This window comes from Anabrus simplex, chromosome 5 (genome assembly GCF_040414725.1).
Source record: "Anabrus simplex isolate iqAnaSimp1 chromosome 5, ASM4041472v1, whole genome shotgun sequence".
In the NCBI taxonomy this organism is placed as follows: Eukaryota; Metazoa; Arthropoda; class Insecta; order Orthoptera; family Tettigoniidae; genus Anabrus; species Anabrus simplex.
The window spans coordinates 352,780,264-352,803,233 of record NC_090269.1 but is presented as its reverse complement, the minus strand read 5'-3'; the positions used below and the strand labels follow the sequence as shown (position 1 = coordinate 352,803,233).

At 40.8% G+C, this 22,970-nt stretch overlaps 1 long non-coding RNA gene across 1 annotated transcript; it reads right to left on the bottom strand.

Moving 5' to 3' along the window:
- Positions 1 to 4,241: 4,241 nt before the first annotated feature.
- LOC136874899 (uncharacterized) lies at positions 4,242 to 21,863 on the bottom strand. Its single transcript, XR_010860317.2, has 3 exons — positions 21,765 to 21,863; positions 9,227 to 9,422; positions 4,242 to 4,554 (listed from the first exon to the last, which is right to left on the bottom strand). It is a non-coding gene; the product is annotated as an uncharacterized lncRNA (long non-coding RNA).
- Positions 21,864 to 22,970: the final 1,107 nt, after the last annotated feature.

Sequence of the window (22,970 nt, the reverse complement as noted above, 5' to 3'; positions counted from 1 at the left end):
GATTTATTCGAGATTGCTTATAATTTGTATAATGATTCAAAAGTTCGTATGGAAGAGTTCTACTGACTTCAGTAAAGATTGTGTTAGTAGAGAATGATCCTTTCAACAAGTTATTATAGCCGTTCTTTATAGAACAATATCAGAATCTGGTTGAACCAGCAATACATTTTTTACTCAAAATTTCCAGTTCATTCTTCGCCATAGTTTTCGGTTTTCTCGAATACCGTTCAGTTTCTACTTCAGTACATCATAGAGTACATGCAAACACAAGAATACGGTGATGGCTATTTTAATGAAATCTCGCTTTTCATAGTAAAAGAACAGTTGGTGCTGTATTATCAACATTCAGTCTTATCTAGCCGTGCCAAAGAAGGAAGTAGAGCAGGCGAGTTAGCCGTGCAGTTAGGGGAGCTCAGCTGTGAACTTACATCCGGGAGATAGAGGGTTCGAATCCCACTGTCGGCTGCCCTGAAAATGGTTTTCCGTGGTTTCCATTATTCACACCAGACAAATGCTGGGGTTGTACCTTAATTAAGGCCAAGGCCGCTTCATTCCCACTCCTAGCCCTTTGCTATTCCATCGTCACCATAAGATCTATTTGTGTCGGTGCAACGTAAAGCCACTACCAAAAAAGTAAGAAAAAATGAAAGAAGTAGATTTAGATTATGTTTTAAAACACCATCATAAGATATTGTTTAATCGCCAGAACATGCGAGATATCACCCTGGGCGTGGGAAGAATTTAAAATAAAATGAAATTGGTAGAAACCGAACAAGTGGCTGCGAGGTTTGAGTCACGCATTCGGGAGATTTCCTTCCCACTCCTAGCCATTTCCTACCCCATCGTTGCCACAAGACCTGTCTGTGCCAGTGTGACGTAAAGTAAATAGTAAAAAAGGAAAAAAATAGCTGAACCACAACGTTTAACTTGCATTATTCAGGATTGTTCTGGAGTACAGCTGCTGCAATAATATTTAATGAAACTGAAAAATCTTACGAAAATGCTAGTCTTGAATGTAATTTTAGGAAAAAGAATGGGCCGACTTCATTATTTAAGATACAGCGAACCACTCTACCCCATCACGTGCCGCGGTTAACAATGGTGGAAGCCTTTACCTTCCACTCCTCCAAGGGCCTTCATGGCCTGTATGCAGTTGACTTTGTCTTTGTATTTTTAAAAATGTTAAATTGACAATACTACTTACTTGTCTATATATACAAAATAAGAGTTTTGTCTGTACATTGCTCAGAATTTTAAAAGAATGGTATTTCTGCATCGGTCATGTCCATAAGTAACAAGACCTGTCTGTGCCAGTGCGACGTAAAGTAAATAGTAAAAAAGGAAAAAAATAGCTGAACCACAACGTTTAACTTGCATTATTCAGGATTGTTCTGGAGTACAGCTGCTGCAATAATATTTAATGAAACTGAAAATTTCTTACGAAAATGCTAGTCTTGAATGTAATTTTAGGAAAAAGAATGGGCCGACTCCATTATTTAAGATACAGCGAACCACTCTACCCCATCACGTGCCGCGGTTAACAATGGTGGAAGCCTTTACCTTCCACTCCTCCAAGGGCCTTCATGGCCTGTATGCAGTTGACTTTGTCTTTGTATTTTTAAAAATGTTAAATTGACAATACTACTTACTTGTCTATATATATAAAATAAGAGTTTTGTCTGTACATTGCTCAGAATTTTAAAAGAATGGTATTTCTGCATCGGTCATGTCCATAAGTAACAAGAAAATACATTTTTTGCTTTTCCGTAATGTCTGTCTGTCTGTCTGTCTGTCTGTCTGTCTGTCTGTCTGTCTGTCTGTCTGTCTGTCTGTCTGTCTGTCTGTCTGTCTGTCTGTACACGCATAACGAGAAAACGACTGAAGATAATTTAATGAAAATCGGTATGTGAAGTCGGGAGATGAGATACTACAATCTAGGCTATAAATTATTTTACTCACATTGAGTGAAATGTGAAATGGTAGTTTAGGGGAAGGCCTAAAATTGAATTCACCGGGCGAGTTGGCCGTGCTGTTAGGGGTGCGCGGCTGTGAGCTTGCGTCCGGGAGGTAGTGGGTTCGAATCCCACTGTCGGCAGCCCTGAAGTTGGTTTTCCGTTGTTTCCCATTTTCACGCCAGGAAAATGCTGGCGCTGTACCTTAATTAAGGCCACGGCTGCTTCCTTCCAACTCCTAGGCCTTTCCTACCTCATCGTCGCCATAAGACCTATCTGTGTCGGTGCGACGTAAAACCACTAGCACCGGGCGAGTTGGCCGTGCGCGTAGAGGCGCGCGGCTGTGAGCTTGCATCCGGGAGATAATAGGTTCGAATCCCACTATCGGCAGCCCTGAAGATGGTTTTCCGTGGTTTCCCATTTTCACACCAGGCAAATGCTGGGGCTGTACCTTAATTAAGGCCACGGCCGCTTCCTTCCAACTCCTAGGCCTTTCCTATCCCATTGTCGCCATAAGACCTTTCTGTGTCGGTGCCACGTAAAGCCCCTAGCAAAAAAAAAACCACTAGCAAAAAAAATGAATTCTCAAATATTTACATTGTTAATGGTCCTATCGATAAATACTACATAATTAAAGTTATATAGAATTAATTTTCCGTTCATTTATGTCATACTTTGTTACCGTACCGATAACACAGATATTCATGAATTTGTATTTTTGTTGCCAAGTCCAAGTCAACGCCGAGCCAAGAAAATGGGTTAACAGAATTTAATGAAAGTCGGTATATAGAGTCGGGGAATAAGAAACTACAGTCTAAGCTATAAACAATTTAATTCTACTGTATGAAATTGTAGTTTAGGGGAAGGCGCCTAAAATTTAATTTTTAAATACCTATGTTATTGGTCCTATCGCGAAGTGCTACATAACAAAAGTTATAGAGAATACAATTTCCGACCATTTATGTTTTATGATAAGAGGGTATTTCAGAGTCGGAAGAAAATTAAATTAGAAGTCCTACAATACTGAAAGCGCATAACACTGATCAACAATAAGATTACATTGACTATTGTTTGTGGTGATATTCTTTGTCTTTTATGCTGCCACTCAATTTTGATAGATGGGATTACTGCTGCGTACTGAATATAACAGCCTGACGGAATATTGGCGGGATATAGCTAGGGAGTTAGAAAACTTTCTTCTTTAGCATGTCATTCCTCTGGATCATACATTTTCTGATACCGAACTGCTGGTACGTAACTCACTGGTTAATCACAGTATTCCAGCTATTCGACCCCTACTCTGACGCGCTGTTTTGAATGAGCAGTGTGCGCTCTTAAGGCAGTGGCTCACTTAGTAGTAGTAGTAGTAGTAGTAGTAGTAGTAGTAGTAGTAGTAGTAGTAGTAGTAGTAGAATGATCTGGTCAAGAAATACAATTTAGGCATAGGCCTATTCCAAATTATAGCACCACAGTTCACTAAATAACTCAAAATTAAACCCTGAAAAGAGCCGTTTCTTAAAAAGAGCTTTTTCCTCTTCACTTTTATTAAATTCTACATTCATTTTATTCAAAATTAGCAGTGAAGAGGGGGTTTCTCCTCTGGCTTAGAGTAAAAAATTGCCTCCAAGTCAGATAAATTTTTCCGCCGCCAGTGTAGTGAATTGAGATTTTCCGACTCATCGGGTACTCCTAGGAAACAGATTAGTAAAAGGGCATAGTTTTTACCCTGGGACTCTCCACTCTTACACCCCCTCCCACAGAAAAAAGACTAAGAGTGTTCACGGATCACGGCTGTCTGCGGTCTGGTCATTCAAGCTCTGAAACTTTGGACTGTTAGATCGGCAGCGTAGTACTGTTCGTTAAAAGTGAGAAAATATGTGGTTTTTCATTTGATCGAGTATTTCATGTGAAATCATTGCTTTTACTCGCGCCATTCCTACTGACGTCATTGTAATGACCTATGTTCATTTCAGTTGGGAAAGCCACTAAGACAGTCTTTCTGAGGATGCAAAAAGGCAGGTGGAGAGTGAGTATCTGCCATTATAATGCAATTCCACAACCTGATTATGACTGATGGTAGGCAAGTGGGCCTACCATTACAATGAAAATTCCCTAACTCAGTCTTCATATGAGAAAGGACGTTTGGTGATTTCTCCGTCGCGTTTCCAGGGTAACGTTAAGAGCTATGCAATTTCATATAGTCTTGCTCACAACGTGTACTATACCTAACCTGCAATAGAATTCCGTAGCGACGCACGGGTACATCAGCTAGTTATGAATAAAATAGGCTAATAAGAATTTTTTTAATAGTTGAAAAAGTTATTAGTGTGTACAAATTTTAAAGTTCCTCATTGTTATTCTGTTTCTCTTTTACACAGGAATATGTATTGCAATTCACTTCTAGGAACTTCAAATGCCTCATGCCACGAGATCTATCTGTGTCAGTGCTGTTCATTTAGCATTACACTTTCAGAGATGTGACTGACAACAAAAATACGTCCTCTTCAGCTTTGAAATCCTCCGCAAACTCCACCACTGCAAGGATTTTCTTGTCGGCAGACACCATTTGTTGGAACGAAGGGCATACATGGAGCACCCGCCTCTGCAATTCAACAAAGGAAAAATATTTAACAGGCAATTCATTTTATATATTGCGGCGACATACATAATATTAAACTGAGGAGACAATGCCAGTAATGGAAGTACTGTAACTTATTTATCTTACTCAAGTGTTTTTCATGTCGGAAACGACAGCACATTACATAGTTTCCTTTTAAAAAACAGTCAGATGTAAGGCTTTTCAGGCGTTTGCTCTATTGACCAGCGTTTCGTCTTAGGTCTGACACTAGACTCGTCAGAGTGGGATGTGTCAGACCCTACCCATTCGGAATTGTTAGGCGGGCAATAATTCCATTGTGGAGTTTTATCTCCCGTATGCAGTTATCAGACTGTGCCTCTTATATAGGCTTCTGATAAGTTCACCTGCATACACCCAGCCTCAGTGGGTAGGGTCTGACACATCCCACTCTGACGAGTCTAGTGTCAGACCTAAGACGAAACGCTGGTTAATAGAGCAAACGCCTGAAAAGCCTTACATCTGACTGGGTTTCTTTTTGACATGCTCTATTGGTGGAAAAATATCTAATTCCCTCCTTGGGAACTTAGAATTTCCATAGTTTCCTTTAGGTATGTAAATAAACCAATGATGTGATAGAATTGGCGGCGTAGGAATTAGGACAAGAATCGCCTGAGTGTATTCACCAAGTGAGGGAGCAGATGAGGATGAGCTAGGTATGTTATACGAAGCACTGATTGATGTAGTCAGAGACAACAGCAAGTACTCATAGGCGATTGTAATGCAAGAATTCAAAACAGAACTGTAGAATGTGGGAAACTAATCGATATATGCAGGGAAGGTGCAAAAACTGATAGGAATGAGAAGTGTGTACTAGATTACTGTGCTATAGTGGTATGGAATTAGCAGCTGCGAATTCATTCTTCAAGCACACGGCTATTCACTGCAACACATGGGAGAGTGGAAGTACCAGATACGTAATAGACCATATCAAAAATGTCTTTGTTTTCTGGAAATATATTAGGAATGCACGGGTATTTCGGAGATGCTTCGATGATATAGAGCAGAACTCAATCTGATCTGCAATTATCGTCCCTACTCTGGCAAACAATCGAATCTGCAAATTGTCAAAAGGTTAGAGGAGCCGAAAGAAGTTGTGATTACTCATGTCAAATCAATTTTTATATTTAATGATTGCTTTCATATGTTAGGCATAAGGAACGAGTTGCAGATGTGAGACTTTGTCAGAGAGTAGACTATATTTAACCAACAAAATCTACACCAAAACTTCAGAAGTACAGATTCCCTAGTTTGTCACTTTCGCTAGTTTGCCAGAGTGGGGACGAAAGTATTGTTAGGCCTAGAATAGAGAAAGTGAAATGTGTACGCAGACGGATAAGGGTAGAGAATGTTTAGGATTAGCAAATTAGATAAAAGTACATGGATATGAAAAGTTTCAAAAAAGAGACTGTCAGCAGGTTCAGGATATAGAGCTACTGGTTTAATGTCGCATAAACACATCGAAGGTTTCGGCGATGCGAGGTTGGGAAAGGGTTAGGATTGGGGTGGAACGGCCGTGGCCTTAAGTATAGTAACAAAAAATGTTATTTATTTTGCGCCCCACTAACAACTTTTCTGGTTTTCGGAGACGACGAACTGCCGGAAATTTTCCCGCAGAAATTCTTCTACGTCCCAGTAATTCTATGGATATGAGACTGGCATATTTGAGCACCTTCAAATACCACCGGACTGAGCCAGGTTCGAACCTGCCAAGTTGGGCTCAAAAGGCCAGCACTCTACCGCCTGAGCCACTCATCCCGGCACCTGAATTAAGGTACAAGAAAGTTTTGAAAATTGGGAAATGGTAGACCATGGAAAATCATCTTCAGGGCTGCCAACTCACAATCTCCCGAATGCAAGCTCACAGCTTCGCGACACTAACCGCACGGCCACCTCGCTCGATCAGGATACTAGGGTTGGGCACTATGTCCCTTTTTCGGCACACTGTGCCGGTGCACACTTATGTTCCGCTGTTCCGGAACACAGAGCGTCAGTTGTTTCGAAACATTCTCAAACGAGACCAAGACAGTGACTCGCTATCCCGTCAGAAGCGCCACTGTGCACTGCCCTTCGCCCACTAGCTGATTGTCGATACCGGCAGTGTGCCGCCATGTGCTGGAGTGTTCCGTGTTCCATCGTATCGTCATTGTTCTGTGAGTTCCGTTGTACCAACAACTGGCCTTCGGTACATGCGGATAACTTAATGTGTTCTGTTTTGTAACAGTATTTTCATAGAAACCTAGTGATATATGCCGTACGAAAGACGGCAAACTTTGAATAATGTCGCACTGGAGTCCTGTTTACGACTTCTTTACTAGAATAAGACCGGACAGAGTGAAATGCAATTTATGCTCTTCTATTTTGTCTGCAAAGGGATCTTCAACCGGCACAATGAGGAGACATTTGAAACTTAAACATCCCACAATTATTATTTTCTAGTTCCGCTTGCATATAGTGTTTAATTTTTATCGTCGTGCTCTGCTTCTGTGGGTTTCCTTCTTATTTTTGTGTTCCGTTGTATATTGTGTACGTAAAAAGAGTACTGACAATTGTTTCTTCAACTGTACGAGTATATTTTTAATTGGTGAAAATAACATTGTGACATTTGTAAACCCATCTACTGCTAGGGTAATTATGACAGGTGTATTTCAAAATGAAAACATTCTTATCCTAAAAACAACATTTAGGCATGATTTTCTGGGTGCCTATTTCATAATTCCGACTGCTTTTTTACGTACTGTGAAGTTTTTTTCCTGGACCTAATTACTCACAATACAGGCTGATACATTCAACTGCTGCCTGCTGTCATTTCTTGATGGATACAGTACTTTTGCATCCATCTCTTGGCACAGGCCAGAGCAAAGTGTAGCTTCCACTGAAGTCCCAGTCTCATCCATGGCTGTGACAATATGGAAGCTACTGGGGTATGGGTGGTGCTGATTAATGACATTCAGAGCACAACCAGTGTGTCTGAATGTCATGAAAGATGTCGCTCATAGGGTTCGTTGTGCTACAATAGCACTGTCTGGTCCAGTGAGGAAAGCAATGGCAAACTACCTCACTCCTCATCTTGCCTAGTACGCCTCATCTTGGTACTGCCATTGGTTTTTGTGGTTTCCCTATAACTGCATAGCCTTTGGTGATGCTATTTGAGGATCCAACCAGCCTCTGGGCTGATGACCTAACAGACAGACAGACACATTCAACTGGTGAAAATATCCTTGTATTAGTTACTTTTAAACACCTGCACTGCCATTGTAACGGTGTTATGTGTATTTCATACTGACCGAAAATATCTTCACCTAAAAGCAGCATTTAAAGGTTATTATTGGGCGCGAATTTCAGTGTTCCGACTGTTCCTTCACGTTCCGTGCAGCTTTATGCTCGCTGTAACTACACACAGCACGTCCGGTACAGCAGCACTTTCTGCTGACGCGGAGCGTGTCATGTTTCCTCACGAAATACTCTCTACCGCACAGTTACAGCCCCGTGTGCCGTGTGGCGGCACACTGTGCCGAAATACTCCACCTCAAGCTCCTAATGTTCCGGAACAACTGACTGTTTCGGTCTGCCGAACCCTATGAGGTAGGCAGTAAGTTAATCTGCCCCTCAAGTTGTAACACCCGGCGTACCATGCTTCAGACCGTGTGCAAGCGTAATGTGTAAGAAGCTACATCGCTGCACTGCATAATAGCGGCGATTAGAAAGGGAGGCACTCTCCGCCCCCCTACACACACACAACCTTCCAACTCCTAGGCCTTTCCTATCACATCGTCTCCAGAAGACCTATCTGTGTCAGTGCGACGTAAAGCCACTAGCAATTACAATAAAGATTTGTAATTCAACTCATTCAAGGGTAAATATTCGTATTACGACATTGTGTGGATCGATCTATTATGTCCAAAGAGGTTTTCTTTCTCTATTTTCATAAAATGCGATTCTCAAATAATTTTATTTTCCATAGTTCCTGAGGGGGTTGCATAAAATGGAACAATTGCATTTTTACTGCTTCGTGAATACTTACCTATGGTCGTAATATTGAAAGATGCGTTATGACAGTTCTTAGAAAGAGGTCAGTTTATTGCCTGTCTGGGTGGGGGAGAAGGGATAGGTGGTACGGTTGCCATGGAAACGTAGGTGGACCCATGTGGTTGTCATGGAGATAAGCCTACTGGCGGGCTAGTATTCTTTGGAGTTGTGCTTGAAGTTGCCAAACCTCTCACCTCCGAGTCAAATACAACAGAACACAGCGGTTGGAACGAACGGACAAATGAACGGGAAGCGAAGGGAAGGAGAAAGGAATGCCAGGTTGTGGTAACATCGTGCAATGGCACTACAGTTGCTCCTCCCTCCAGCCCGATGTGTCACAACGTTTCTTTACGGGTATACTAAGGCTATAATCAGGTCCTTTTGTCTCATGTAAAATTCCGCTCAGTGGATATAGTAAACTTTGCAGTGATACCTCTAAAATATTGTTTTGTAAAATAAATATTGACAAAATTATTTTAAGTATAATATAAGCTATATCTTAATGCATATCATACGCCCTGTTATTTTGAACAATGTGCTTTTTGAAACTTTCTCCCCACTCTTTTCTCTACATCAATCTGCTCACCCTGTTTGTTCTTCTGTTACTCACCCAGTAAAATCACGCATGTTGTACAGCACCCACACTCCATTGTCCTGTTACTAGCGCAGTCTGATGGGTTCACCACAGGGCACTTCTCAGGGCAGTTATGACGAAGACAGTTCACAATGCTATCTCGATCAGAATCTTGGGTTGATACGTAAGCCGCAGAAACGACCAGCACGAAAAGCAGCGTGTAGGTCCTCATCTGTTGAATTACAGAGAATGTATGAACAGAGAGGTACTAAATGTCTTTATTTTCCTCCGATCTACAGCATTGAAGCCTTATTGATCTATTAAGGAGAAAAATAATAATGCCCAACCTAGGCAGCTTAATCTAACATACACATATAATAATTCTTGTAAAATAAACATAACTAACACCAAAGCAAGGGAAAAAAGCAATATTGACGTAAATAATAATAATCAAATCTCAACGAGGCAGAATGGTCTGTTGTCCCTAGTATAAGACAGTATGGCAGTATGGCAATGAGAAGCTAAACTGGTAACATATTGCTATGTAGAGTACGATGTTGTGTCAGATTTGCATCTGCACTTTAAACAAGACAGTATGACAGTATGGCAATGAGAAGCTAAAGTGGTAACATATTGCTATGTAGAGTACGATGTTGTGTCAGATTTGCATCTGCAACCAAGAGTATATCACTTCCGGCCGGGTTCGGACTCATCATATTCTTTCTTGAACACTGACCTCCCTGGTTTTCTACTTAAGTTGCAAACCTGGCTTCGTATTTCCTCCACTGTAGTGCCAGTGTACAATTTTTCACCTTACGTTTCGTTAGTGTTGACCACTATTTGAACTCTATTGTCTCACTATATTTATTATCTTTAGAATCCAGACAACTCACCACATTAACTGAAACCATATTCACTCACCATTAACTTGGACCCTCCGCTCATATACCAACCATCTCCACATATTAGCTTTATAACACCTATCCAGTTTACAATCACTCTCTTCCTCATTCACTGCACACTTTACCGCCTACGAATTTAACTATTTAATCACTCTTGTCATAGTTACGAATAACACACAAACTCCACCATTCTCGTGTGTACACCAATTTACTTTCTACTGCAGATACCGGGCGAGTTGGCCGTGTGCGTAGAGGCGCGCAGCTGTGAGTTTGCATCCGGGAGATAGTAGGTTCGAATCCCACTATCGGCAGCCCTGAAGATGGTTTTCCGTGGTTTCCCATTTTCACACCAGGCAAATGCTGGGGCTGTACCTTAATTAAGGCCACGGCCGCTTCCTTCCAACTCCTAGCCCTTTCCTATCCCATCGTCGCCATAAGACCTATCTGTGTCGGTGCGACGTAAAGCCCCTAGCAAAAAAAAATCTACTGCAGATTGCCTTTTTTGCTTCTTGTCACTATGCCTTCGTCCAATTTATTCTTCTTACCCCATATCTCCCTTAGGCTCAAGCTTCTCCCTTTCGCCAGGGTACCTCTTGCTTCTTCTTCCTGCCTCCCAGCCGTATTTTCATTTCCTTTGTGTGCTCTTGTCACATCTTGTGTTTCCGCTCCCACAATCACTTCCTGTATCTTCCTTTCTTCTCTCACACAGGCCTTCGTCCTCAGCTCCTTAATTAATGCCCTGGTCTCCCTGGTTTCCTTCCATATCCCCCTCCTCATCTCGGCTGTTACCTATCTGGCTCCTTCTTCGATCGATTTGAAAATAGCATTCACGTCTTCTTCTGTCAAGTTAATTTCTTCTTGCTGCGAGCTTGGGTCCAGTGTCTTATTTTCTTTGGTTCTTTATCTACAGGTCCGTCTTCACCCACTTTACTGTCTCTGACTTGCCTTTCTTCCACTCTCTTCCCCACTACCCCTTCGTCCTTCCTATTCTCTTCCATTTCCTGTAATTTCTTCGCTGTCCACACTCTGGTCCATAGTCCATTGGATACTACTAGTTGTTGGCCCTTAATGTAGGCTCTTAACCCTTGTATTTTAACCCTGACTAAATGATTTTTCAGAGTGTTTTTATTCTTTACCCCTTCTCTTCCCATGTCTCTTTTAATCCAAATTTTTGTGCTACGTATATTATCTGCGCCTCTTATCACTACTTCCGCCATCAGGGTGGAAAACAACTTCAGTTTTATCGGCCTATCACCCCGTTTTTTACCTATCCTTTCCACATCATCAATATCAACTTCACTAAAGTTAATTTTCATCATTTTCTGAATAACTTCCACAACCTTGTAGTTTGTCAGCACTTTATTTTCCCCTTTGTCTTCCGGCACTCCATATATAAATAAGCATTTCTTCCTGCGTTCTCGGTTGCTGTCTTCAATTTCTGCTTTCAGCTTCACCACCTCTTCCTCCATCTCCTTTATTTTTGCCTTGAGTCATATCATTTCTCTCTCGCTGATTTCGAATTTGTTCATTGTCTCGTCTGTTTTTCCCCGTATCCAACGCCTCATATGTTCAAATTCCTTCATTTGGATGCCGTTATGCATCAGTAGACTAAGCGCCATTTGACGAAAATTGAGATTTTAGCCCCATCTTGTAGAGGAAGGCTTGAACTATTTATAAAAAATTCCCCAATGCATTACAAGAGGCCGTTAGTTGTTAGTAAACAGAAAACCTAAGCGACAAAGCGGGAATCAGTAGAAATGTAAATTGCATCAGTAGACTATGCGATGTTCCTGTTTGCATCATTAGACCAAGCGCCACATTCCTCACATGGCGCGCGGATGACAGCGAGTGAGCCCGCGTTTTCGATAGTGCTGACATTTTTACGTGGTGATACATTGAGTGGTTTATCAAGTGACGAAGTTCCAAAAGTAAGGAGAAGGACAATGCTATTAATGCAGCTTGCTAAGAAGGTTGCGTCTGAAAATCATTCTCTAGAATTTGATGGTGAATTTAGGAAGTAAATCTTAATAAGTCAAGACAGGGACGACCACGGGAAAGTAGAGTTCCCTTTCACCAGGCATTAATACCTCTGTGGCCAAAAGGGGGAAACCTATCTCTGAAGCCAAACTAAGATACTTTTGTTTGCTGATGCACCTAATACCTGCAGATGCCAAACAATTTTACCAGAATCTTCAAGCAGATTCTGACATCGTGGATGACGTACATGGATTTAATGGAGATCCTGATTTCAGGTTTGAATGAACTGAGTGCAACAATCTTATTACCTGTCCAGTGATTTGTGTGTATTTATGGGAGAAAATATCTGGAATCACATTTTCTGTTTCAAGCAGAACAAAATTTACCCACAGGCTTAAAAGTATCACGTCAATACTGTAGGCCTACTCTCAGAATATAGGCCTAATAGGCCTATCGTGAAGGAAAGTCCATTCAAAAATTGTACAGACTACAATGGCTCATGTCTTACCAATGTATTTGACTCAGATAAGTTGAAATTCCTCAAATCAGTAAGTCGTTATAGCAACGACTTTAGAGAATAGCTTCCCATCTAGAATTTCTCCATCTAAAACTTGAATAATGTACTGGAGTTGTGGCGCGGCTCGCAGTGGATCAAGCACTTAGCGGGCCTTTCCGGACAGTAGGAGATTCAGGTTTTAATCATGGCTGCCGCCACGTCATGTTTTTTGAAGTTTTACTCTGTAGATACTCAACAGTAAGGGGTTATCGGTGTAGCATCGTGATGCATTATTCGTACTTGAGAAAGACCTTAAATTGCATCAGTAGACTAAGCGCCATTTCTTCAAGAAAATCTATGCAGTGCGATTATAAAAATGTTGAAATTTGGTGAGAAGGTACAATCTATTATCCTACAACACCAGTAATATCGTATTTAGCAAAATTATGTTCGCTCGAATTTACACATAGAACCAAATTTAAACGCGATTATCTCGCAACCAACTTTTGGCGCTTGGTCTAGTGATGCATAACGGCATCCATTTGTTCTTTCATCATATTTTTAATCTGCTCAAACGGACATACTTCTTCTTCCACCACTTCTTTCACCACTCTTCTTATGACCTCCACGTCTTCCCAGTTCATGTTGTCACTGGAAGTCGGGCCGGGGTTCACCTCCACACCTCCTATGGCTAACAGTACCATAATCACCGCTGCCACCAGTATCATCTCGCCCATCATTCTTGTTTCCACTTTACCTCCTTTATTTCTGTTTCCTTTTTCCATCTCCCCTGCCATCTTCCAATAGCTGCACGATATTGATCCACACCAATCATCTTCCTCTTCCCTACCGTCACTCACCGGTCACACTCCACACTCCACACTGGCTCTACTACCAGCCACCCGACTCCCTCACCCCACTCATTAAATCGCAGAGGCAATTCACAGCAGCTCGGTGAGCCGTCCTTGACGTCCTCCCCACGTGAGTTCGGTAGTGTCCTCTAACCGACAAAGAGACACCTACTATTTACCGTATATTCCATATGTATGTAACTAAAACTAGCTAGTTTGTATCATGTTGTAAATAGTTCCTTTACGGAATTTGTACATTTTAATCGAATAACCCAGAGGAGGACTCTGACAGTGTATACTAACATACATTTGCACCTACTGTAATCTCACCTCCACTCTATAATTGTACCATCCAAGAAAAAAAGTGTAAACGTTAAGTTACCACAACTGCCCACATCCAGTTAATTTTTATGTTGTAAAAACGTGTATAACACAAGAAGAATGTCACGCCAACCGAACTTCTCACCTCATTATATACCATCGCCTGTACATCCAATCTATAACTGTTTATAGCACGTACCGGTATATCATAAATACATACGCCAGTAGTAAGTTGTATAACTATGAAGAAGGAAGACTAGTCAGTAAAGTGTATATTCCATAGTAAATAATCACAACATACCCTTAAAGAATATCACAATTGTTAATTACCTTAATATCAAGAAGAAAAACAAGGAAATTATTTGTATGCAACTACTGCGGCAAAACACTTCATTTATATACACCATAGTAAAATTCACAGCGTATATAAATTTATTGCAGATTACCCTAGGAAATATGTCAATTGTAAAATATCAACAAGAAGATGAGCTCATAATTTGTAAGTATTAAATATAACAAAACTTCAGTCCTATCTTAACATACCGCAATTAACATCATGTAAAAGCTTACATCAACTGTAATTAGATGGACCATCCTAGACAGAAGAAACAAACTATAAATAGAATGTAAGAAGCTACAATTCAATTGTAAACCAACAGAAAAATTGTAAATTGTTAACAAAACCATTGTAAAAACGAAACTATTGTAAAAATCTCAAAACAGCAATAAAGTACACATCCAGAGCCAAAATCGCCCACCCCCATCTCCTTCACCATGCCAAACCACCCTAACCCATCCCCTTACTCCATCAAACCTCCAAACCCGCCGATTCTCTTGGTCAGAAGGAAGGCGTTCGGGGAGGGAAATGAAAACCTTTCCTTGTCCTTGTAAGATCAGGGTCCAACTACCGTGGATTGTGGAGTGTGCTACGTTCTGGGAGCTCTACCTTGCGGAGATGTGAATGGCAAGTGTTGGCAGGTTGGTGTAAGAAGGCATCAATAAACTAAGGTATGGCAGAACGTTAACTTATGTGAACTCTCTGCGTGTAAAGATGGGAAGTTTCCAGCGTATCCATTTAGGATGTAACCGTTAGGTCGTCCAGCTTTCTTAAATTTTAGTGTATGTTTTTCTCTTTTCAAACGTAAAATAAATGTAGCTTTCTAATGCCAGTCTTTGGACTTTAAAGTTACTCCAGTAAGGGGAACTTGCTAAAATGTCAGGACGCACGAGTGGTTTCCCTCGTTCTCGTCTTCTAATTTAATTTTGGATGGCTAAGTTTTTCTAACCTTCTAAATGTATTATTCTCTTTTCGGTCTTCTTTCTTTTTTATTTTCACTTAGTCACCTAGTAGCATGGCTTAGTCTCTATGTCATCGGGCCATGCGCTGACTTAGGTGTTTATTATTGTAACTTAAATTTTGGAGTGCTTGGTATCTGCGCCTCCATTCTCATTTTGTTCTCGGCCTTTCGAGTATAAACTTTCGCGTAGTGTGGGCCTTCTACCCTTCTTTATTATGGATATACCGATCCTTTTTTGTGTGTGGGTAATGAAATTATTAAACAAAGTGTTGTTGCTTTTGACATGTGGTTGTCATTTAACATTAATGTAATCTTCTGGCTAAAACAGTGTGGTGTTTGGAACATCACAGCATGTATTAAATTATTGAACTGTATAATTAATTGATAGGATGTATATATTTAATCACCTGTATGTCATTTTAAAATTATTATGTATATATATATAGGGTCTTAACCATCCATTTCACATCATCATTTCATTTCTTTGTATCGTGGCTATAACGTATTCTGAAAGAACAACTTATTGTGTAAAGTATTTCAACATCAATCCTATTAATAGCTTGCAGTAAATTTTCCAATAGCCGTAGTGAGGTGACCGGAGTCAGCAGGCTAATTTCAGCCCATTACCAGGTAAAGTACGTCATCAAGCTTACGAGAGACCGTACCCCTTCCAAACTCTGAGGAGACAGTTGGAACCTTATTAACGCCTACTTTTCGAAGTTCGCTACCTGACGCTTTATTTCTGCGGGGAAGTTCAGCCTATGTGAATGGACGTAATGGAGCAACGTGATGGCTTTACAGCAATACACAGGAGAAGAGATAAGATCTCAAATCTTACTGGACCATGTGATATGGTTGATGGAGGGAGATTTTGTAGGCTATATACATCAATGACAAGGGCTGGAGAGCACTGAGAGACTCTCACTCAGACACTCTTGGAAAGACACTCTTACGACGATTCTACGTCTGCACATCGGAGAAGATCTTAACTTAGTTCACTTCGCATCGGAGTAGTGTACTACTCAAAAGTTACTCTCATTGGGACCTGTTATCTCAATGACGAGAGGTAACGTCAACGGGAGACCGGTTTTGACTGGTATAGGGGAGGAGAGATTTTGTTATGAATTTAGTTACGCTTCTTCTTCTTCTTCTTCGTTTTGCCTCATGACTGAGGCGTCGTGACTATCATAATATTCAGCCCTCTAGCCGATGAACCATACTCCGCCATTCTTCCCTATCTAACGCTTTCAATGTGGTTACTCTGAGAGAACACTGTAGGGGGCCGTTCACCATGTCAATCCATCGCGTTGGTATTCGTCCTCGTTGTCTAGTTCCCTGGACTTTGCCCTCAACAATCAGCTTTTGAAGACTACCATCTCGGCGCATTATATGTCCAAAGTAGCGTACAATCCGTTGAGAGACCTTACACGATAGACGAACTTTTATCTGAAGTTGGTTGGGATTGATGTGTTCGTGCGATGAGCTGTCCAAGGAATCCTTAACATTTTCCTCCAGCACCACATTTCAAAGCTTTCTATCCGTTCACGATCACGTTTGAGGATGGTCCACGTCTCTGCGCCATACAAGAAGACTGAGAAGACTAGAGATTCAACGAGCTTCTTTTTTTTACGCTACATTTCCGTAATACGGAAGAATACAAGTGTATTCTCTCCATGAACGTAACCCAGGGCCTCTCAGGGTGCATGCGCATGGTGCATGCACTGTGCACGGTGCAAAAGACGACTTCGCTTGGTTGACCAGAGTGCAGACCCCCCACTCCTCTCTCCTACACCTATCTCCCCGTTCGGCCTGTCTCCGCGTTCCTCACCTTCACTGCTGTTTCTCCCCCACTGCGAAATGTTTACGTGTGGTGAGCGGAGACGCACAGTTGTATGGGACAAGGTTACCAGTGTCATTAAAAAAATTAAAAAAGTGAATTAGAAATACACATACATGTTTGAGAGGAATGTAAACATAATTTTAAAAAAATTCAGAACCCGTAACCAAAATGAAAATGCTACAGTACTGGAACAAAACTCATTTGTGGATATAGAATGCTCTTCTTCAAGCTGTTTCAACTTCCTTAATTCTTTCTCTCTGACGTCTCCTATGATTCCACAATAATTTTCCGAATGTACTCTGTTGTAGTGTCTTTCAATAGATGATTTTCTTACGCACGTAATTATCGTCCCACAGATTAAGCATTTGGCGTTATCGTCACGACAAACAAACAAAAAAATTACGAAAGTTCCCAGTTCGATTGAAATGGACTTTCGGAAGTCTTTGCTTTCTTCGAAACAGGTTGCTCCATTATTATGTTGTTGTCGTGCGCTTATCTATTTCACTGATAAACACGTCGTCTACCACCAAACGCTTCGTCGCTCTCAGCACACTACACCATCCGAGTCAAGCCGAGTTGAGGCGAAGCGTACCGATGCACAGTGCACAGAGCCTATGCACCTCGCTCTGCACGCGTGAGAGTTTGGGCGTTTGAGAGGCCCTGACGTAACCCATGGTGATTTTGCTATCAAAATTAGGACTCATTACGACTTTATGTAAGGAGTACAGTAGGAAGTGTTAAAGGCAGGAAAGTCATAGTTCAACTAGTGTACTATGCACAAAGCAGAAGTACGACTGGAATCCTCAACAGAAGATGGCGGCGCCTGTACGAGAGATCCATCAATCATCATCAGCTGCTACATAGATTGCATCCAGATAACAGAGTCTACAAATGGTGAGCTAATGGCATAAATTACTGCAAGTCTACGCGTTACAATTCAAGTTCTTAGAGTTTACTTCAGTCAATTTTTCTTTTGCTTCCGTAAGTTCAGATTTCGTTAATACGCCGTTTCGTAACGTTTTTCATCCTAATAAATAGCTGTTTTAATTTGTATTTTCTGAAAGTATTATTAATGAACCTTAACTTCCAAGTTACTGTACTTAATGGTTTGTGTTCCGTCACCTCACCCCTGGGAGTTTTTTGAGTCTCATTATGTATTATTATTATCATTATTCATTATCGACTATCGTTTTCAAGCCATAAGCTTGAAGGCTGGCGCCTATAGGATATTGTTTATGGAGAAACAATGATATATTACTTATTTATATTAACATTAAGGTGTCCAGCCACGTCACAATTTTGTCACACATCTATGGGCCGAGTGGGTACGTCACAACAGGGCGTGTGTAACGTAATGTGAATTGGATGCCGTTATGCATCACTAGACCAAGCGCCAAAAGTTGGTTGCGAGATAATCGCGTTTAAATTTGGTTCTATGTGTAAATTCGAGCGAACATAATTTTGCTAAATACGATATTACTGGTGTTGTAGGATAATAGATTGTACCTTCTCACCAAATTTCAACATTTTTATAATCGCACTGCATAGATTTTCTTGAAGAAATGGCGCTTAGTCTACTGATGCAATTTAAGGTCTTTCTCAAGTACGAATAATGCATCACGATGCTACACCGATAACCCCTTACTGTTGAGTATCTACAGAGTAAAACTTCAAAAAACATGACGTGGCGGCAGCCATGATTAAAACCTGAATCTCCTACTGTCCGGAAAGGCCCGCTAAGTGCTTGATCCACTGCGAGCCGCGCCACAACTCCAGTACATTATTCAAGTTTTAGATGGAGAAATTCTAGATGGGAAGCTATTCTCTAAAGTCGTTGCTATAACGACTTACTGATTTGAGGAATTTCAACTTATCTGAGTCAAATACATTGGTAAGACATGAGCCATTGTAGTCTGTACAATTTTTGAATGGACTTTCCTTCACGATAGGCCTATTAGGCCTATATTCTGAGAGTAGGCCTACAGTATTGACGTGATACTTTTAAGCCTGTGGGTAAATTTTGTTCTGCTTGAAACAGAAAATGTGATTCCAGATATTTTCTCCCATAAATACACACAAATCACTGGACAGGTAATAAGATTGTTGCACTCAGTTCATTCAAACCTGAAATCAGGATCTCCATTAAATCCATGTACGTCATCCACGATGTCAGAATCTGCTTGAAGATTCTGGTAAAATTGTTTGGCATCTGCAGGTATTAGGTGCATCAGCAAACAAAAGTATCTTAGTTTGGCTTCAGAGATAGGTTTCCCCCTTTTGGCCACAGAGGTATTAATGCCTGGTGAAAGGGAACTCTACTTTCCCGTGGTCGTCCCTGTCTTGACTTATTAAGATTTACTTCCTAAATTCACCATCAAATTCTAGAGAATGATTTTCAGACGCAACCTTCTTAGCAAGCTGCATTAATAGCATTGTCCTTCTCCTTACTTTTGGAACTTCGTCACTTGATAAACCACTCAATGTATCACCACGTAAAAATGTCAGCACTATCGAAAACGCGGGCTCACTCGCTGTCATCCGCGCGCCATGTGAGGAATGTGGCGCTTGGTCTAATGATGCAAACAGGAACATCGCATAGTCTACTGATGCAATTTACATTTCTACTGATTCCCGCTTTGTCGCTTAGGTTTTCTGTTTACTAACAACTAACGGCCTCTTGTAATGCATTGGGGAATTTTTTATAAATAGTTCAAGCCTTCCTCTACAAGATGGGGCTAAAATCTCAATTTTCGTCAAATGGCGCTTAGTCTACTGATGCATAACGGCATCCAATTGAACTCATGGGTTCGAGACCCACCTATGTAATGTGTTCAGAAAGCTTTGGGTTCTTCCGATGAAGTGTAACTTCCCTATCTTGTAAAGTATAATCTATTTTCCTGACCTTGTGAAATTTACTAGACCTTGGGGTCAGAAGACTTTTGAGAACTTCTGGTCCCAACGTTGTAATTTTCTCCTAAGCCTAGGAGATAACGGAATGTGAATTTCCTGAGCTTACTACCTCTAAAATTGTAAAGTTTTAAGAGTTTTGGATGTACTTTGTTATATATCTCGAGCTTCTCAGATCTTGTTGGTTATACCGTCAATTTAAAGTTTGTGTTGCTGTTGTTCTAAACTCATCATATTAAAAAAGAAAGAAAATCATTCTTAGGTTTTGCTAGCTATATTTAAACCCTGATTTATGTTTTATTCAGACAGTCACCCAACACTATTTTTTTTCTCTCTGAGCCACAGAAAACACCGTAATAATAATAATAATAATAATAATAATAATAATAATAATAATAATAATAATAATAATAATAATAACAATAATAATAATAATAATAATTAATAATCGTATGGCCTTAGCTACCGTGTGCGGATATTTGCTTTAAACTGACGCCATCTGGCTGTCTATTCCTACTAGATAGCAGAGTAAATCGAATCTCTCGTGGGCATCTATGGCTGTGTTTTTATTAATTTTGTCAGGTAAATACCAGATATGTTACCAGAGATCTTTTACGTGCCAACATCTTACGAAATGGAGGGTCGAATTGACTGTTATCCGCCCTTCAAAAATCCGACTACCTCTGTCGGGTTTGAACCCACTATGTTGGGATCCGGAGGCCTACACGCTACCAATAATGATAATAATAATATTAATAATAATAATAATAATAATAATAATAATAATAATAATAATAATAGGTGGCATGATTATCTGAGCTTATCTGAGCTCAGATTAGCAGTTGGATTTTCTCCCGGAATGGGCGGAGGCTCGCGTCCGGTGTACCTCGGGTGGTATTTTTCGCCTAAAAATTACATAGCATCAGGAAGAGTCTCAAATAAGCTGCGAGTTGCTCCTGCGACCCAGTAAGTCCTGTGTCTTAGGGACTGGGTATATGTGATTGTCTTAATGCACATCTCTTCATTTACACACCATACACCGTACTACCACCACGTAATAGTGAAATATATTCCTCCACGTGGAGTTGGCATCAATAAATATCAAGACGTCCGGCTCCTTGGCTAAATGCTTAGCGTAAAGAAGGATCTCAAGAAATTGGTCCAATTAAATACAAAGGTGAAATAGACGTCAGCATAATCATGAGCTGTATGGTCATGTCCAGAAAATCTCTGATTTCATGAGGAGAAGGAGATTTGCTTTTTATGGCTATTTGCTAGAAATGAAACGAACACGATTATCGAACCGGATCTTTACCCATTTTAAAGAAAGGAAAATCCAGCCAGCTTGGTTCAAGGAGGTGAAAAGAGACTTACAAGAGACGGGGACCACTTATGAAGATGTATAAGAACGCAACCCACTCAGGAGGAAACTAAAAGACCACCAGGGTTTTCAAGAAAGGCCAAAGTTGAAGACGGGAAAGACATGAACGGAAGAAAGAAAAGAGCAAAACTGGCAAGGAATGAAGGAGCACTGAACAAAGATCAAAGCCCCAAGAAGACAGCGGAAAAAACGTGGTCCTTAGTAGACCGATAAGAAATAATAATAATAGTGTTGTTTTACGACTCATTGAACGATTTAACGATAAATTATTTAACGATTTTTGGAGACGCCGATGTGTTGTAGTTTTGTCCCTTAGGAGCATTTTCTTTTAATCTACACCAGCGGACTGAGCTGGATTCGAACCCACCGACTTCAGCTCAGGATGCCAGAGCTCGACTGTCTGAGCTGATCGGCCCCGTAGACCTTGACTTCGCTTTGTAAATGGTATGAGAACACCGGCTTCAAAGTAGAACACTGGGTGTCACTTCTTTAAAAGTCCAACATCTGTGGTTTAGCGGATTTCTGCATAACAGTGAATTAAAAGTAGGTGGGAGCAATACCGTCCTTATGACAGTCAAAATTAAAGTAAGCTATTCCTTACCTTTATGTTTATCAGTTAGCTTATCGTTCGCTCCTTGTTCACTGCGGTGTGCCATTATTTCCGGAACGTTACTCTGTATATATGCTGTATACAGCCGCCATAATCTATACTTCCTTGTATGGTGTGGGTTGGGAGGTGGTGGGGAGGGCAGGGTAATGTTCTTCCCCGTGTCGTCACCAAGGTTACGAGCAAGCGAGGTGAACAGACTGATGCCCGGGTGTAGCATTCTCGGTAAATATCAGGCGTTACGAAACCGTGGTAAAACTCTTACCGTGGTGTTTTCATTAACCTGCTGTACCATTGTTAATCCTTGGTTTCGAAACCGCGGTTTCTTGACGCTCGTTTTTCTCGCTGTTATTCCCCTCGGAATAACTTCAAAGTAATATTCAGATGGCAGTGATGAGTTCTTGTTTTTTTTTTTTTTTTTTTTGCTACCTGCTTTACGTCGCACCGACACAGATAGGTCTTATGGTGACGATGGGACAGAAAGGGGCTAGGCGTCACCGGACTAGGAGTGGGAAGGAAGCGGCCGTGGCCTTAATTAAGGTACAGCCCCAGCATTTGCCTGGTGTGAAAATGGGAAACCACGGAAAACCATTTTCAGGGCTGTCGACAGTGGGGTTCGAACCTACTATCTCCCGAATACTGGATACTGGCCGCACTTAAACGACTGCAGCTATCGAGCAGTGATGAGTTCGACAGTCACTTGTCTTTAATTTATTTTTAATTTATCCAGAAGGCAGTGATATTTTTGACAGTCATGTGTCATGTGTCTCCAATTTAACCAGTTCCCAGTTGTTTACGTTTGTCTGGAACCCTCAGCTGTTTTTTTATTTCTAGGACGAATATTATTTAAATAATTTTAGACTTTTAGAAAAAAATATTTTAAGTTAATCATTTTCTCCTTGTCAGAATCATTGTAATATTTTTATCATATCTTCTACTGTATTGTAGCCTCTTATTCCTAGGATTAATTAATTTTTTATTGTTAGGTTATCATCAGCATGAGCCGATATGGGAAAGTAAGGGCGAACGAGAACGCCCAATTTCAGTGCATTTGAAACTGAAATGCTCACTGACTTAGATTTTCTTGGCGAAACGGGATTATTTCTCTGGGTTGGGAACTTGAGTTGATCCCCATTAATTGTAACAAGGACGCAACAGTCTAATTCTCTCCGTTTCATCATTCACAAGATACTGTAGATA